Here is a 20,869-nt window from a genome sequence, read left to right as displayed (position 1 = left end):
ATTTCACCATGAATGCAACAACCAAGCTGCTATCGACGACGAATTTGAGGAGGACGAAAATCCTTTGTCTCGCCTTCATCATCAACCTCCTATCCTCAACAACAACAACAATGATTCATACTTTGATAATAAGTATGAAGACTTGAATACAGAAGTTTATGACACAAGAGATAGTGAAAACTCTTATGTTGTTCAACTTGGAGATCCAATTTTTGACGTTTCCTATACAGAGGAAGAAGGAGAAATTTTTAATTTTGATCCAATATTTGATGTGTCTGATCAAGACGATACAAAAAAATTTTCAACCCATGACTTGGCTGATGAAGACATTGCAGAAACTTCTCCAATCTTTGACGTGCTCGAAGAAGATGAGATGAACCAAGTCGGGGAAAAAGTGGAAGATGAAATCTTCAGTTTTAATGAGTCTATATATGCTCAAGAAACTTCAAAGCTTTCTCATGAAGATTTTCCGGCAAGCAACGGTGTCAAAAATAATTCTGATTTCAAGAAGACAATTATTCCCATTCAAACGATGTCTGCAACATCTGGTCTGAGCCAAAAGAATTTTTGGAACAACAGTACGTCAACAGAAGAATTTTGTGTAGAAGAGCTTAAACCAGAACATGTTATAGTCTTCAGCGAGAGGGATAATGATACGTCTACGGATGCGACGAAGCAACATGAGAATTATGGTGTATGGACAAAGGATTGTCACCGACAATTCATTCGCAAACCACCAGATCGTGATAAAAAATCAGAACATGAACATGCAAATCATGTTATAAGACACAATCTTTTTGTTCCAACAAGCAGTGGCTCAGAATGTGCAGAAGAGGACGCAGAGTTGTTGGACACCAGGGTTGGTATTCTGAAATTCAAGCAAGATCAAAGAGATGAAGTGAGTATGATGTCTCTTTCCGAGAGATACAAATTAGAAAACAATATTATTGAACTTCAGAAAGCGCTGCTATGTGAGAAGGAGAAAAACATGACTTTGGAACATGAGTTGAATGAGACACATAAGAAAATCCGTATGTTAAACTCCGGATCTCAGACCTTAGACAAGATCTTGACTATGGGAAGAATAGAGAAAACAACTACTGGTCTCGGTTATCAAGGTATGTCAACTAGTTCACAATCTATTTATGTACGGACCAGGTTGTGGATCCTCTAAACGTCTCCAGGGTGCATACTCGTTATTGTGAAAATAGTTTCTCTCAACATCACAATCATTTAGATCAAAGGTGTTTGGTAGGCTTACCATCGGCTATTTATGCAAACCATGGAGTGCTGATTGACAAATTTTTCGATGTTGAGCTGAAAGATAATGACACTTTAGAGCAAGAAAGTTGTGGGTTTGAACTGTTGGGTGAACCTAGCATAGGAGACAATGATGTGTTACCGGTGGCGTGGGTGTCTTTACCGTGTATAAAGAAAAAATATTTCTGGTTTTCAATGGATTGTGGGAACGTGAGAAACTTGGTGTTTCAAAATTCATGGCAACAAGACAAAGACGTGGTGCACAATGGAAGGAGTAACGAATACAAATTTTTATTTTCTCCTGATAGAATCACGTGGGTACGTGTTCCGTTGTTATCTCCATGGCGACTGATATTTCTTACGCCTGTTCGAGTGAGTTATCACACGAGTTTGAGATTTTTTTCATCGACGTACGAGATTCATCCTATTGCTTTTACAGAATACGAGCAAGGAGTACAAATTTTGCGATGGAGGGAAATTGATCATCCATTGTACGATCTTTCATGTTGGTGTTGTCGTGGAATTATTCGACGTGGACCCTGCAGTCGTACGGAAATTCTTCTTTGATCTCGCTTTTGGCTTGGAGGAATATGAGTTTCTGTGCAAACTGTTAGATTTTAAGCCAGTCATGTCACTTCCCTACATGTTTGCAACAGCGTCAAGAGAGTTCGTGTTGGACAGAACTTAGGTTCACTCTAAATTCACCTCATCATTTATGACCAATCAAGTTAACACATAGATTACTAATTAAAAAATATTAAATTAAATAAAAAATAGCTACAAAAAATAAAAACGCTAATTTTAACGACGTTAACGCTTTCATCTAAGCGCTAAACCCTAAATCTAAAATTCTAAACCCCATACCCTAAATTCTAAACTTAAATCCAAACCCCTAAACCCAAACCCTATACCTTAAACCCTAATCCTAGACCCTAAATCCAAATTATATACCCTGAACCCAAAAACTAGACTATAAACATAAACTCTATACCATAAACCCAAGTTCTAGACCCTAAACCCAAACCGTAAATCTTAAACCCAAATTATATATCCTAAACCCAAAACATTAACTATAAGTCCAAACGGTAAATCCTAAACCCAAACCGTAAATCCTAAACCCAAAATCTATACCCTAAACTCAAATCCTAGACCTAAAACCCAAAACTCAAACCCCAAACTTAGATGCTATAGGATTTGGGTTAAGGTTTACGGTTTGGGTTTAGAGTCTAAGACTTGGGTTTAGGGTATAGGGTTTAGGTTTATAGTCTATTTTTTGGGTTTAAGGTATACAATTTGGGTTTAGGGTCTAGGATTAGGGTTTGGGATCTAGGATTAGAGTTTAAGGTTTACAGTTTGGGTTTAGGGTGTAGGACTTGGGTTTAGGGTATAGAGTTTAGGTTTATAGTCTAGTTTTTGGGTTTAGGGTATATAATTTGGGTTTAAGGTCTAGGATTAGGGTTTAGGGTATAGGGTTTGGGTTTAGGGATTTGGATTTGGGTTTAGAATTTTGGGTATAGGGTTTAGAATTTAAGATTTAGGATTTAGGGTTTAGCCGGAAGCGTTAGCGTCGTTAAAATTAGCGTTTTTATTTTTTGTAGCTATTTTTTGTTTAATTTAGTGTTTTTTAATTAATAATCTATGTGTCAATTTGATTGGTCATAAATGATGGGGTGAATTTAAAGGTTCACCCTAGGGGATGAATCTAAGTTCTGTGCGTTCGTGTTAGCATGCATTAGGTGTACTATATCCTGAATAACACATACATTTTTTAGTTGATATTTGTAGTCATATGACCAACATTAATTAGTTTGTATAAGAACATCTCCAAAAGACACTTTATAATGCAAATATAAAAAAAAAATTCTCTTAAAATAAACTTCAAAACTTTGAATTGAAACTCTATATTTGAAGTTTCACTACTTAAACCTTCGAATTTGAAGTTTCATATTTTTGTTTGCATTTTGATTCCTAATTACACATTACATTTATGATTCTTAAATATTTTCTAGTTTATTGTTTTAATCCTTAAATTTTTTATATCTCATAAACATTTTAATTTTTTTATAAATTTAAGTTTTACACATAAAATTAAATAACACTTTAAAATAAGATTTAAAATAGTTAATACTATATTTAAACAATAACAATATACAAAGGAAACGTAACAAAAAAAGCTTTAGAAAGTTACACGAAGACATAACTATTACAAAAATTTAATATTACAACAACACAAATAGTCAGGTAAATTTGATCTGAAACCTCCAAAATCTCCAAAATATTGTCCAAACAAATTTTATGTTACCGAAGATGGTTGTTTTTTTTGTTATTGATGTATTTTCTTACAATTCTTTCTTGTTCATATCGAATGTATTCACGAGTATAAAAAATCATATATAGAATTTAAGTTTTTTGGCAATATTTTATTTTCCACTTTTACTTTCTTGTTCAAAAGTATTAATATCATCTGATTTCAACAATTTTTTTAACTCATAATCTTACAAATTAAAAAAACAAGAGAAAATCATTTTTTACTTCGAAATACACTAGTTGGTAATATGTGCATTAGGAAAATAATTTTATGAAATAATATGATATTTTAGTTGAAGTTTAATATTAATTATCTATTTATATTTAAAATTTTATATTTGAATGTAATATTTTATTAATTAATATTGTTGTAATAATTTTATCTATGTGCTAGTTATTTAATTTTTTATGAATTTAAATTAATTATGACAAATATAAAAACTATAATAAGCCTATGTATTTAAAACTTCAAAATAAAGTGTTTTTTTAGATGCTCTAAGTAGGGGAAACAATCCTAATAAGTGTTCATGTATTCACAACCTATTAACAAAATCAAATTTTGAATATTTATCTGGAATCTCCTCGGAATTCATTTTCTTTTTTTTTTTGTATAATAATCCGGTTTCTATGGCATCAACTTCTAATGGATGGCGCCTTCCAAGGGGTCGCCATCCTAAAATGAAGATGTCACCCTTCGAACTCAGGATCTGATGCGAATGACTCACGAAAACACCCACCACACTTCTCGGAATTCATTTTCACGAAATATAATAGTATCTTATAAGAATATATGTACATATTAATAATATAATATCAGCCACGTTTTTACCATTTAGCAGAGCTGAATTTGATAGTATGCCTTCTAAAATCATAGAGGACTTATTTATAAACAAAATACAGTATCTTAGTAAAAAAAAAATACAGGATATCATCATAGTGGACGTACACGAGTAAGGCAGAGAATTGAAGCCACCTTTTATTTCTCATCGTGAATTGGGCAAATGTTAGCAGCGTTCGTCAAAAGAAATAAATAATAATAGCGATTGCGACGCCGTCCAGCATCAGCAGAACAGCTTTACATGACTTGCGGTGTCAGTAAAATGTACAGAACAAGACCCATCCTTTGACTTCATTTACTCTTCCAATGCCTGATTATGAACGTTAAGATACAGCAAAAAATCTATACCAATATGGCAACATCATATTACATATATATATTACATATATATTATATTAGAACTAAATACAAAACAATATTTACCTATTTGTAAATGATTTTACATTTTTCTCATTTTTAATTAATTTTAACTATTTCATTTATTACTTTTTCAAATAATTCAAAATCATTTATTACAAAAGTACAAAACAAACTTACATATTTTAAATATTTTATTACATTTTTACATACATTTTTACATTCATTCAAACTACTTTATTAATTATATCCACCACAATAATTTATCATTTATCTTACGTGTTAACTATAATAATTTCACATGTTTGAATAAAATTGTTTTGACAAAAATTCAAAATAGTTAAAAGTTTTTTATTTGTTAACATAAGACCTTTTTAACATTATAATCATTGGACCTTGTTGCACAACAAATAATACCTAATTAAATGCACAATAACTCTTTATTTAATTCACACCCCATCTTAAAAAAATATTTATCGCTTATTCAACTTTATCAATAATGTAAGGTGTGAGGTAATTATATACCAGGATCTATTTCTCCTTCGTTTGTTTTATAAAATAAAATCTGTAATATTATTGATTACCTTAACTTGAAGAATTTTGTTATGACATCACTCGTTTGTCAGACGTTTATAAAAAGAAAATAACCTATGATTGGTGGAACCGATTTGAACTCTAACCTACCTGTTAGTATTAGAGGTTATAAAACCGGTTCCATGTTGCTTATCAGATTTGGTTTAGTTTCAGTTGTGTCTAAGCTCTATCGTGTGCATACATTTTAGAATAATGAATGAATTTGATTATTCTGTCAGTAAGTTTAGTAAATGATTTAGTTTGATTTCTTAACAATTAATTCATTCTTAATTTCCATAATATCTTCATGCATTTTTTCTTCCTATCAAATTCCTTTTTTTTTAACACAAAAAAAGAAGACTTGATAGGAAAAAAATAGTAGAAACATTTCACAGATTTTGTTTTTTTTTTAGAGTAAAAAGCGCTACCGAAAATAGAGAGACTCTATGTCTGCTGTGCATCCATAACCAGTGCCGGCTTAGAGCATGTGCTCACAGCACATTTGCACAGGGTCCTGTTTTTTCCTTTACAAAATTAGGGCCCTATTCTGTTAAGAATTATAAATATTAAGGTCCTAGTTTTTAAATAAACTATAATATAACTAAAGATTGAAAAATAAATAAGGCAGCACATGGCCCTTTTAATATTTAAGACGGGTCTGTCCATAACTATATATGATAATGGTTTTTTGTGATACTTGGAAACGTTTTTATTTTATCAAAGGTTCCATTAGTTAATGAACTCTTTCAGACTGTATAATATAATAATAGGAGAATTTGCCAAATAACCAAAATTTGAAGTGAAATTAATAATATAACATTGATTTTGACGTTATTAAGTGACTAATATTTGGTTCACTTTTAAACCGGTTATACCCTTCTATGTGGCAGTTATCCAGTGAAAAAGGAAAAGTGTGAATGACATTGTCAATTATTTTTACGGACAGAAATAAAACACAATTATTTACAATTTTATATGGAGTCCACGTCAGATATTTATTTACCACATACTTATTCATATAGTATGCAACTTATGTTAGTGTAAAATAGTATGGAAATTATGTTAGTGTTAGAACAAACATATATTATACAAAATCGATGAACTGGAACATTGCATACAATCTAAAACACTAATGAATTAAAACATATAATAATATATAGTATAGTACAAGCTAATCAAATTACCAAACAATTATGAAACTAACAAAAATCTTAATCTAAATATAATTTCTATCACAACACCACCTCCCCCTACATACTAAACCCAAAACCATGGTCTCTAAACCTAAACCATGATCACTAAACCCTAAACCGAAATATAAATTCTAAATCCAAACATAAACCATAAACCCAAATAGAATAGAACGAAATAAATAGCATAGTACATATGATTGGAATTATGAAATTTCTATGATTGCATGGAAAAAGTTAGTGATAACCCTAACCTCACTTCCCACCTTCTAAATACTAAACCATAAACTATAATCACTAAACATTAAACACAAATATAAACCCTAAACCCAAATATCAAAATCTTGAAAATAGTATATAATATTATGTAATATTAAACTATACAATATATATCATTCATTGATAATCGACATTTAACAGTAAAATATAATCATTATAAATAAAATAATATAAATTTGTGTGAAGTTTACACTTGTATGGGTGTGGTTAACTAAATGCTAATGTAATTACAAGTGGAGTAACAACAAACACATCATGCTACATATCTATTCTATATATCTATATAGAATAGAAAAATAATTTGTATATGGAATAGTAAAACAAATTAATCCCATTTTATGCGTATGCGACTTCCATATCCGTTTCAGAAATGTCAGTGGGATCCAAGATACGGTGCACACATGCCATTTATCTTTAAGCTGCCACCATCAGATGAATCACATATGCTGTTAGGAAGCATCATTTCTAAACTCATTTTTCAAATATTTAATTTTCTATAATATTTGTCAATCATTTCCATACTATAGTAATCTAATACCATTGTCTCATCAATACCACAAAACTATAATAATACCATTCTGATACCATTTGTATCATTTATTCCAGTTATCAACTTTCTACACAGGAAATCAAAATAAAATAGCAAGACAATAAATATGAATACAGGTGGAATATATTGGTCCGCCCAAACATAACTTCTAAAGGTTCAAGGCAAGTCAATTCTAACATGAAATACAATACACATACAACATACGGAAATATATGAGGCTAAAATCAACTTACCACCGTCAATCTCTGTCTTTACTCGTTTTCTCTGTACTTGAATTGATAATATTTTCCTTTGATTCTCTTTTATTATGTCGTGTTTACACCCACCTCGATTCTACAATCTAGAGATGTCGCGCCTTTTTATCTGTTTGAGTTTTTTTCGTTTCTTCTTCTTCACCATCATTGGATGTCATTACTATAGTCGCCGTCGTTGAGACGTTACCAGATATGAAAAGAAAATGGTAATATGTGAACAGGGTAAGCCACAATTTGGTAAAAAATTTGTTAATTATATTTCTTAGATATTTTTTTAATATGTATTTAGCAGCATGTTTCTTCGGTTACATGAAAGGTAAAAGTGTATTATTATATAATATACACCGTGTACTCTAGCTAATTAGGTATAATAGTTAAATAATGAATTATAATTTTTTTTGTTAGCTATAGGATGTAATTTCCCTATAGTAATTTAGATCTAACTATACATGTGGTTACCCAACGTTTGGTAGCAAAAAGTCACTGGACTCACAAGACAAACTAGATAGTTCACAAGCTAGTTTTAAGCGAGAGAAGTGTAGACTTTGTTCATATAGAGAACAACTATTTAGTTTCAACTAGGTTTGTTCAACATGATAATATAAATTTAAAATACAGTGAAAAGACTGAAAGGGAAACCTATGAGGAAGATAAATGTAACTGCGTATATGCATGTTAGTCCACGTGGTTCATGCAGCAGAGCATATATGTTCCCCACTTACTTAGCCTGGCCCCAACCACAGGCACTACAAAGTAAGTAAAACCTAAAAGAAAAGGAGAAAAAATAAAATATTTATGATATTGCAGCTATGGCTAGAAAATATAAGACTATTTGTTTTTGTCAAAAAAAAAAAAGAATATTTGTACATAAACGATAGGATTTCACCCTTTTGCAGAATGATTGGTTTAGAAAGTTTGGCCCGACACTAATCAAAGTTTTATTCTTACCATAACGGTAGTAACAACACTACACGTCGGTGGCTGAGTTTCACCGGATAAAGAGGCCAAAGAAGAGATCTTTTCTTTTCTCTTCATGATTTGTTTTAGAGACTAATTTTCTTTTATAAAACATAAAACAAAAAGAAAGGAAATAAGATACTCTTATGTTAATTTCTTTGAGGTGGTGATATACGAAAAAGCTAAAATGAGACCCTAAGCTTGATTATGAAATTTAGCCGTCTCTCTAAAGCATTGTAGTAAGAAGAGCCAATGAAACTCAGGATGGACAGCGCCAAAATATCGATTTGAATGAGATGATGATGATGGCGCTATCCCTCCTGAGCTTTACAGATTCTTCTGTACTTTCTTTTCCTGTTGTTAAACATTAAAGATATTAGAGGGAAAAGTGAACCTAAGAAGATGGGAATGAGGATCGAAGAAGTTGAAAGAGAAAGTGTTATTTATAGACAGAAGATAAGAGTTTAAGGAACTTGGGTTCAAAGGAACACACGTCACCTTCTCTTCGTTGAACGTGAATTAATTCATTTGCATATTCTAACAAATATATATATACATATATATATATATATATTATTAAGTTATTTTTTTGTAATAATTTTGCATATTATTTTTCGTAATAATTTTACTTCTGAAAGTTCTTTAGTATTAAATTTATTTCTTGTTGGGAAAGTATTGTTGTCTTATCTTACCAAATGTTAGCAAAAAATAAAAAAAAAGTATTGTTATCTTATAGTAATATTTGTACTCGATAGTCCATATGTGATTTATCATCCCGTATCGTTTGTTTGTCTTTATATATTTTCAGGTCCTTTGATTCACAGAAATGAAGGAGAACTAATTCATCAAATGAATTATAAATGCTTTTGTCGAAAAATTTATAGATGCATCTATAATGTAGATTGTATAATACTACGTGCTATCATACTATCCCGGACTTTAAGTGAGTAGATATCAATATATTAACAATAATTTAATGAAATTTTCAGTGGCCCAAAAGGCTGTATATATCATTTGAAAAATGAAATTCGATTAAACCCTATGAAAAGAATAACACTTGCTGATCTTACCAGTACATGCATAATGCCTTTCCTCGGTCGGTATTATATCTATTTAGCGCATATTACTGAATATCATTGAAGCGAGATTCAAAATATCCGACCCTATTCATATTTGCAAACTACGTACAAGACTTCACAATATTTTTTAATTTATTGTGGGTAACATATAGTTTACTAATTTTAAATATGCAGATATTTTTTCTTGTAATACTACAAACTACCCTTATATATTAAAAGATGAGCATAATTAATGCGTTCACACCAATATTGACACGTGTCGTTTAGAGATACTTGACATTTTTTTTGTGTGATCTTTTTAACGAGCTTTTGATTATAAACTAGTCGGACGATTGAAACACTTTCTAAACAGTTTGTAATCTTCTTACACCTTCGAGGTTTCAACATATCTCATCAGACATCAGGTGATGACAATTTTTATAGACAAAAATGATTATAAATTGCAAACTGAGATGAAAAGAACTTTGTTTTAAGAAAAAATAGAAAAATCCAACACATCTGTTAGTCTACTGAACATAGAAGTCTCCTCTTCCTTCTTCGCATGGCCTACACGACGATCCATCTAGGTTATTCTCGGCAAGGTTCTTGAGATGGGGACTTTAGTCATGGACAAGCGTCACACAAACTGAGATGAAAAGAACTGTGTTTCTCGACTGAACCTGTGAGAAATCCAATGCATCCGTTAGTCCATTGTTGAAGTCTTGAAGAGGAGAAGAGAACCTGTAATTTTATGTTCATTAGATCGGCTTTGTGAGGCGACTTCTTTTGCATCTTTGTGTGTAGCTGTTGATTATTACTGTAAAAAAGAGAACTCTTCTCTCATTGTTTCGTCAAGCTTAGAATTATCGTTATTACAAACTACTGCAGCTCACGAACTCTTCTCCCCTTTCTTTCGTCAAGCTCACGAACACAAATGATAACATTTTTACACTGCCAATAATGATAATAATTTTACGTTTGCATGGCTGGCCAGCACACTACCTACCATACGTTCTTTTAAGCATACTGTTTATTCTTTATTATCACGTACAAATTAATGGAAGCGGTGTATGCGAAGGCAAAAAGGGTCGAAGTCTTATGAGATCATAAAGATTCTGCAACAAAGTTGATAATCGGTACATAATCTATAGGATAAACACATAACTTTCAAGCTAAACTAGAAGAGTCTCATTTTTTTCTTGTGTTGTGCAGTGTGTTGTAGATGAATGGCTAAGAGAGACACGTAAGAACCAAAAAAAAGTTATATTCATACGCGACTGTTATTAGTTCCAAGTTGGAACTTCTGATTGTGGGTTTACCGAATCGAACCAGTCGGTTTCGGGTTGGAACGTCTATTGAAATCAATGAAGATAAACCACACTTCAGTTCAGTTATTTCAAGTTTACTATATGACGGTTGCCTATTTTGCTAATATTCGTGATTGAGTTAATTATGAATAGGGGATTTGGATATATTTCAAAAACTTAGTTTATGGCAATAGATTTAAATTGTATTATCAGTTTTATCTTTATGCGTTTTAATAAAATTGAGCTTTTTATTTATAAGGCTTCTTCTATAATATTCTTCATTGTTAACCTCTAGCACTTTTGTGAGTTCTCCAAACCAAAATAAATAAGACTTTCGAATGGTTCTTATATTTCAACGGAGTAAAATACAATAAAATCCAACATACAATCAAACCGATGTCTATATTTAACAGACTTTATGTCTTTTTATCTTATAAATACTAAAAATAATAATTTCATCCCGCGCAAGGCACGGATTATCACCTAGTTGCAAATATAAGCATAATAATTAACAAGAGTTAATAGTTAGATATTTTAGGTGGACATATACATCAGTGTACAATTCTTGCCAAATAGGTAAGTTTCGTTTTTGAACGAAAAAAAATAAAAAATTGCCAAATAGGCAAGTTTCTGGTTAAATAATGGTGAAGTGCCTTTCGCATAAATGTTTACCAAAATGAGTAGATTAACGAATGTCGAAACTTTTACTTTATCTTTTTAAATTGTCATGCATTCCTGCCGACTACGGTCGGAGTCAAATACGTATTCACTTGGTTTCAAAAGATATATTATGACGATCATTGACGGACAAGAAGACCGTACAAAATTAATTTGACTTTTACCATATTAATTAAACCTGTCTATATTCAGTATATATATATTATAGATTCTAAGCATTTAAGATAATTAACTTACAAAATGCCTAAGTTATGCATACTGGCACGCCTACATTCTGTAATTTATTTATGCTCTAACAAAAAAAATATTTCCAGCTAAATTACAAATTACCTAAATTACGAAGTGCATCTTGAGAAAAGAACTAACTTACAAAATGACCTAATTTTAATGATTCTGTCGAATGAAATAGATACCTAACAAAATGTCTATGATAAAAATTTGCCATTTAACAATTTATATATTTTTAATGAAATATTGGTTACGCCGGCCGGCTCATATAATTTGACCTTTCATTAAAATTGAAAACTTGAAACACATGTGCTAATTTTTTTCTTCAAATACATCGAAATTTTCTCCTACTAAAGTTGTGATGGATGGCTCTTTTTGTTTAAGTAGGATGAATTTCAACTTTGTATAATTTCAAGTACTAGTCAAAACTTGAATGTATGCTAATGATTTGATTTTTATATATATGTTAACAAGACTTGAACGATTTACATTGAAGTTACGAAAGCGGTGCTACAAATTAAATGTGGGGAAATATGTATTGTAGCTTAGTAAGTACTATACATGGAATATATAATATAATCCGTCTATTTGAAAGGAGAATTAAAATGACTCTTGGAAAGCACTTGCGTTACTATCATTGTAAAAGCTTAGATATGCTTTTGAGTTTAATCATAAAATGTATTTTTAATGCTGTTTAATTGTGCTATTATAAAATATAAAGAATATTATAATTTTATCTCTTTTATGAAGATGCACTGTATGAAACTCATTTTTTTGTTGAAACTTCTGAACTAAAGAATCTTCCACAACCATAAAATATACTTTCGTAATTTCAATAGAGGGATAGTGGTTTACAGTTTTCGCATCCATCTGTATTTTAAAAAAGCTTCCTAAGCTTTTGACCTCCATTCAATTCCTTATTCTAAAGACTAGAGATTTTTTTCCGCGCTTCGCGCGGATTGTGTCTTATAAATTTATTTTATTTATAATAATATTTGTCAGTCTTTTTCTTTTACATTAACTTCTTGTTTTTCCAATATTAGTTTTTTTTAATTTTAATTTATATGTTTATAATTTTTTATTTTTCTTGTTGTAGATGGAGAATTATATTTTTTATTGATGGTTTTTTGTATGTGACATAAACTTTTTAAAATTTTAAAATAATGTTATATATAGTACGATTAACACATTAAAGAAGAGAAACATATTCATGCACATTTTACACAGGATTTATATGCATAATTTTAAACATTATATATGTATATTTTATAAGTTTGAAACATATAAATGCTTTCTAAAGCTAAATACTTGTTCTGAGTTTACATAACTTATCGAAAGTTTTATCTCTTTTTAAATTCAAATCACAGAAAAAATATCAAAAAGTCAGTATAGATGGGTTTTTTGGGCTTTTAAATCAACACTGAAAAATTACATGAATCAGATAACAACAGTTTTATAAACAACTGGATAAAATTTGACCGAGTCAAAGATTTTCACACAATATGTTCTTTCTTCTTCAAATTGCGAATAGCCTATAGGCACAAGAAAAAAAATCATAATTTTTGTTTTCACTTATATAACATTTTTTCTCCTTTACACACGGAGTTTATTACACTGCTATAAGCAATGGAGAACTCTATTCATATAAGATTCACATCTATGCATTTTGACAAAGAAGAATTTTAGCCATCTTTAGTTTCGGAATGGCCCAACTTCAGTCATATACACTATATTTTCTCTATGATTCAAATCTTACAATTTTAATATATGTGCAGACTTCCATGTGAAAAAGCGTGCACGCCATCTATCATTCAACCTATTAATTTTTCCAAAGTAAACACTATAATCCTCGTTTCGTTAGCACCACAAACTAATCTCTTTGAATCAGTTTACTAAAAAATATGGATACTAATGTCAGAAAATAATATAAACACTATCAACCACAAATATTGGCACAAGACTATTTGGTTCAAGGAACATATTCCACGTAATGCGTTTATATCATGAATGGCTTTGCGGAGAAGACTGCCAACCAAGGATCGCTTGAGGCGTTGGGGGTTAAATGTCTCAGGAACGTGCGTCCTTTGTAATCTGGAAATAGAGACTCACCATCATCTCTTCTTTGAGTGTTTTTTCTCTTGCTTGATATGGGAGCCTTTTGCTGCTGAAGTTTGGATTTCTCCTCCTTACACTCTGTTGCAGCCTGGATCAATCAACCTCGCGTCAACGCAGATGCGCATGCTACTCCAGTCATCAAGTTCTACTTTCAGTCAGCCATCTACCTGCTGTGGAAAGAGCGTAATGCTCGTGTGTTCACAACTGTCTCCTCACCTTCATCAGTCATCCTTGCCTTTCTCGACCGTATGATGCGTGACCGTCTCTTTTCTCACGTGGCAAGTTCTTCTTTCTCCTCTTCTCTACTTCTTTTTATCTTTCTTGTATAAGACTTCCTTAAGGCTTTTTTTACCTTGAGTTGTTGTTGGTTAATTTTGTTTCATTGTTGTAATAAGTTGTTTAAAAACAATAGTGTAACCTTTTAGAAAATAATAATCTTAACATCTTACCAAAAAAAACAACAAATATTGACTTATTTATGTGAATATATATTTTATTTTAAATCATTATAGTGGGACGAAGAAAACACCATAATTTGTACAACAAATTTTCTTAGATTCATCTTATCATATTCACCATTTTACCATTTTAATTATATAATTTTACATGAGCTTCTTCACCCTCCCCGGTTATTTTCTCTTTATTTATAACTACAATATAAAGTTATAAACTATATATATTATAAATTAATAATTTATTTACTCTTGAAGTCTAATGATTAAAAATAGAACATAATTCAATATAGATATATGATTATATTAATAAATTAGCAATTACAAATTTGAAATTTCTAGAAATATCAAAAGTCATATGTTAGTTAATTATCTTCTAAATTTAAATGACATTTATTTCTAATTTTTTTTGGATGAGAATATTTTGGCTGAGGTGGATAGTCCCAAAAGCCTTGAATTTAGTCCCTTTTATATAGTAGGATTTTTTCTTTTCAAACTTACGATATTCTAAAGTTTACAAGGCTGAATTTACGAACCATAAATGGGTTACAGTATATGATCGGAACGGATTATATTTTTTTTTTTGTGAAGTTGCTTTCGGTTCTGTTTCCCGTAATTTTAAAAATCTCTGATTAAAAGTTATATTTTTTCCGTTTCATAATAGATGATGTTTTAGAAGATTTTTGTTGTTTCAAAATAGTTGATGTTTTGATATTTTATGTTATTTTTAACTTTATTGAAAACTGTGTAACCAATCAGATGTTGTAGTTATTTTTGTAATTGGTTGAATGATTTTAAAATTATATTTTTAAAACTACTTTTTTAGAGAAAAATAAATTTCTTAAACTTTGTGCACTAAAAAATAACATCATCTATTGTGAAACGGAGAGAGTATATATTTTTAGATATTTGAGAGAAACACCTCCCCGCCCCGTCCCTCCGCCCCCTTAACCTTAAACCCTAAATTCCCCCAAAATGCTTTTAGATGGTTTTCTATTTCATTCTCAAAGTTTGAACGGTTCTATATATGATCATGTAAACAAAAACTAAAATATAAATCAAAGTTGTGTTGGTTCTTTTCAAATTTCAAATAATGATTATTATGTCCCCTATAGCGCATCTAAACTTTTAAATATATCATTTTAAAAGATACATTTTCTCATAAAAGGGAATCTGGGTGTGTTTTTTTTTATAACATCCTCTCTCTCTTTTTAAAAGATCCATATTCTAGACTTTTCACATATATTATGAAAATTTATTAAATATGCATTATTTTTTGTGAATAATAAAAATTCAATAAACACTGTTAATTTTTTTAAAACTTACAATTTTTCATAAAATCATACATTGAAAAAGTAAAAAATGTATCTTTTTGAAACAATTTTTTTTCCAGAACATACATCTTTTAGAAACGGAGGGAGTATTACTTAGCATATTCACATCAATCTCACATCATGCGGTGCAGTCACTGCTTGCAATAGTCCTCCCATATCTCTCACTTTCATCACTACATTCTTCCACCTTTTTTCTAAAATAATAGGAGGGTTTTGCCACCAAAACCATTACAGGACTCTGTGATTAATTGAGAAACAAAATCAAGGATTAGTCACCAAATACTTTTGCAGTTAGTATGGTGATACGACGTATACCAGTTGATTAACTTAACATAAATACAGAGCATAAAAAATATAGAGCATCAATACTTCAGTTATATTAACTTATCACAAGTATGTCGCATGGGTACGACCATATGCATGTTCCGAATTTTTTAAACCAGAACAAAGCAAACAACGGATAGAATTGGCTGTAAGAGGCATTTTATAAGCATCCCTTTGATCACATCTGTTTATTTGATGCAAACTTTAATCAAATCTGGAGATATCAATTAGGGTGCCCAAACCAGTCAAAATTTTGTCTTTCCGCGAACTTTAAGACTCGTGATGTTACAATTTATGAAGCTTAATTTTGGGGGTAGTGGCCTTTCAGTTTGTTCAGATGATACCTTGACTAAGGGTATATGACTGGTTTTCCCGCTACCATCCGCAAACGCATCTTTTGCGGTTGGTAACGGTTGTTGGCGTTCTACAATAATCATTTGAACCGTTCTAAACTACATAAATTCAAAAGCTGGTTCCAGCTAGCGTTTGCAGTTGCTGGTGGATAATTTTTTTTTTTAAACAATATAAATACAAAAATAAAAATATTCAATAAAAAAATTTAAATTGGAATTATAAAAATACTAAAATATATCTATTATAAACTTTTAAAATTTAAAACTATGACTTTTTAAATATAATTTTTATATTATTATAATATTATGATTTTTTATATTTTTATAATTATATAAAATATAAATATTATTAATTATTATTTAACCACTGTTGCATTTGATAGTTAACTAGTCATAAGTATCCCGCAAATACACTAATTTTTAACCGCAGAACCAGTCGTATAAATCTCTTAAAACTGTTAGAAACCACAACCATCCGCATCCGCAAACTCTCGCAACCGCAATTGCTGCGTTTGAACCAGCCAGGCCCTATATGTTGGTGATTGACGATTAACAAAGAGTCCGGTCCTTCTAACCCTTAATATTTTATTATTTGATTTTGAATTAACTTCAGTTATACGAGAGAGTAATCACCACAACATAAAAATAAAATAAATTGCAATATATTAAAAAAATCATATGAGGTTCTCAATACTCATACTAGATTTTAACCCGGATGTCCGTGCAGATATTTTTTTTATTTTATAAATATATTTTATATTATTACAAATGTTTTAGATATATAATTTTCATTTTAGTGTTATATAATGTGTAACTCGATATTATTATTGTTTATATTAAATATTCAACATTATTAATATATAGTGATTTTTTTAATACATATTACTTTGTTATTAATTTTTATTACTTACTAATATATTTTCGAGTTAGGTACGATAAAATAACAATCTGAAATAATCAAATAGAGAACCTCCTTCAAAATATTTGTTTTCTTTCATTTATACATTTTTCATATAATACATTTTTAAAATTTATTTATTTATACTATAGAAAATAAATATGTTTAAGATAATTTATATTTACATGTTGTGTTTAAAAATATACTTCAGCATATATCATTTTAGTATTTTACGGAATTTATAAGTAAAAACAATGTTTTGTTTAATAATATAGCCGTATTATTTATATATAGTAGCATCTATCATATTATTTTGTTAAATTTTATTGATATAGGATATTTTCGAATGTTATGATACTAAGTTTTTTTAATTAATATTTCAAAATATTAGATTGCTTTAATTTTAGAACATATTGTTTTTTCGTGGTGCATTTCAAAATGTTAATCCTTATTATTTATGATTTCATCTTTTGTAAAATTTAAAATATTTTCATTTTGAGTTTGAATATTTATTTTCAAAATTTTATATTGTTCCAAGAAAACTTTGGAAAATTATACAACTATTTTTGAGTTTGGAAGATTACATGAATTTTAATTTTGTTTTGTTTACTACATTAATATATTATTTTATAAAAATATTTAAACTTTTCATAATATTTTCTAAAATTTCTGAACATATTTTGTTATGATAAATAAAAAATAAAATAAATTGTCATTAATATTTTAAATGAATTATTAAAATTTCATAGTTTTTTAATAACATATTTTTAAAATAGTATATGAACTAAAGCTTATTATATACTATTATATTTTTGTATATAAACATTTTAAACAATATATTGTTGAGAGTTATTAAATAAATAAAAAGATAATATATAGTTGTAGATATAACAGTTTAACCTATGTTAATAAATTTATTTTTGTAAAATATATTATATAGTTTACGAATTTTAACCCATTTTAATGATGAGTAATAATTTATTTGGAATGAAACAATTTAAAAATAAATTTGTTAATTTACCTATTTAATATATTTTTTTGTCAGATTTAATTCATATAGCATTTCTAATTTTATATAATACAAAATATAATTATAGAATTTATAAAAAATAATATACTTTTTTATTTTTTTGTCTTATATTAAATGTTTAGTTAATATTGATTTATAATTATATTATATTACTAATTACGAAATTAACTAATATGTTATTTATAAAAATATTTAAATATTTAAATAAAATTGTTAGATTCTTTCTTAACATATTTTGTTATAATTAAAAAATCAAATTTATAGTTAGTTTATTATTAATGTAAATAATCAAATATGTCATATTCATTACTTCTTCTTTTTTTTTTTTTGCAGCAAACAGCTATTCTATTACTCAAACTTGAGGTGGTCTGGGGAGCCAGACCGGAATAGAACAACCAATAAAACATTAGAGATCTATGAAAAGAACGTGCATTCCTAGATAACGAATTTGCAATCTCATTTTGTGTCTTTGGTAAATATCTGATCTTGAAGTCCAAAAAGCACAACCGAAGAGTTTGAATGATTTCCGACTCAGTTGAGAAGTTGGACCAAGCTTGTGGCTCTTGTATTATTGCAACTTTAAGTGGTCTTATGACTCGTTAATAGTAGATAAAAATAGGAACTTAAATTAATAGATTAGATATGATAAAAAAGTTAATCAGAATATTAAGGGTTCAAGAAACATTCAATCTGACATTAACTGGAGAACTTCTAAGTAAAAGAAAACAAAACACACACACAAGAATAAACAAATAGATATGTGTGTATATATCTTTTATTGGCTGAGAATATACAAACATTTAGTCTGACATTATTTAATTTAATTTGGGTAAGCTTTCCGTTAGGTCACTATCAAAGGCAACATCCCTCATCAATAGCCTGATACATTATTGTTAAGAAGATTTTGAAAAATAAAAACCACATAAATAAATGAAAACGGAGCTAAGCTGGACAGTTATTTGATTATTAATATACATCTCTACAAAATTGTGCTCATATATGACATAATTTATGAACACAGCTTTCTTAAATGTGAGTATTTATTTAAGTATTTTATTATTGTATCTTTGTATAGTTCACAATTTCGATTCGTTTCTAGCATGGTATTAAAACTTTGAAACGTTTGATTTGGGTTAAAATGTTGGAGAATATTAGAGCATTTGGAGCCTGAGTGGTTAAATTAATCTTTAAAATCTCGAATTACATGATCTTAACCTAATTTTTATATTCTCATCCCATGAATGATAACGGATGATTGGTTGAAACTTGAAACTATGGTTGTTGGCTTTCAATTTTAATTTTAGCTGTAGATTTTTTTGGATGTATATCAATAGTGGTAGCTTATAAAAAGAGAGAATTAAAAATCATACTGTATTATTAGATACAGAGAAAAGAAAAAAAGCAAAAAAAAATTATTACAGAAAACTGTAAAATATTTTATAAGAAATATTTTTTTTACAAAATATAAATAAAATTGTCTAATTTTTATATATTGAAAAATTAAATATTAATAAATCAAAAAAAATTATTGAAGTTTCATTGATTACTGTGGTTAAAATTCTAGCAAGATTATTAAAGTTTCTTTACCAGTCACCTGTAAATATTAAGACATCAAGTCACTATTGATAATATCAGTTATAGAAAGTTATATGTGTTGATCCAAAATTTCGCAAACCATATAAGCAGCTGATTATGATACACATATTGTGTGAAAAAGTTCCATTACATATATTTACTGTTTGTGGTTTTCTTTTAGGGAAAAAAACTAGTTTAACCCTTATTTATCAACTAATGACTAGTTTAACTCTAATTTTATTTTAATTACTAATTTGTTTTTCATACCTAATTTACCCCTATTTCCTTTGTTAACAAAAAAAGTAATTACGAAAATGCCATTACTGAATTTTAGAAATATTTGCGATTTTGCCATTCACAGACTTATTTTGTCTACGTTTTATGTAGCCACAGACTTAAATATTTTTTATTTCAGCCACAGATTTATTTAAAAATATATAGACTTAATAATATTTCTACAGACTTGTTATTACAAATCTGACATGTTTGGTCACAAATTTATTAAATATTGACAAATTTACTTTATTTGGCCACAAATTTACTTAATTTGAACAGATTTACGTAAGATTTGATAGATTTATTTTTTCTATAGCCACAGATTTACTTGTTTTTGACAGATTTAATTTCGATTTGATTGATTTATTATTCTTAAGCCACAGATTTACTTAATTTTGACAGACTTAGTTAAGATTTAATAGATTTATTTATACTTTGACCACAGATTTATTAGAATTTGACAGATTTAGTTAGAATTTGATAGATTTATTTATTATTTGACCACAGATTTGTTACAGTTTGACAGATTTGTTTAAACTTAAGCCACAGATATATTTATGACTTGGCCACAGATTTTTTTTAATTCCCCTTAACCAAGTTATTGCAAACCAGATTAAACCATTTAATTCTGAAATTATTTCATATACCAGTAATTTCACTTGATTTAAACCAAAAC

Source organism: Brassica napus, chromosome C3 (genome assembly GCF_020379485.1).
Source record: "Brassica napus cultivar Da-Ae chromosome C3, Da-Ae, whole genome shotgun sequence".
Classification (NCBI taxonomy): Eukaryota; Viridiplantae; Streptophyta; class Magnoliopsida; order Brassicales; family Brassicaceae; genus Brassica; species Brassica napus.
Note: the sequence above shows the minus strand (reverse complement) of the source record.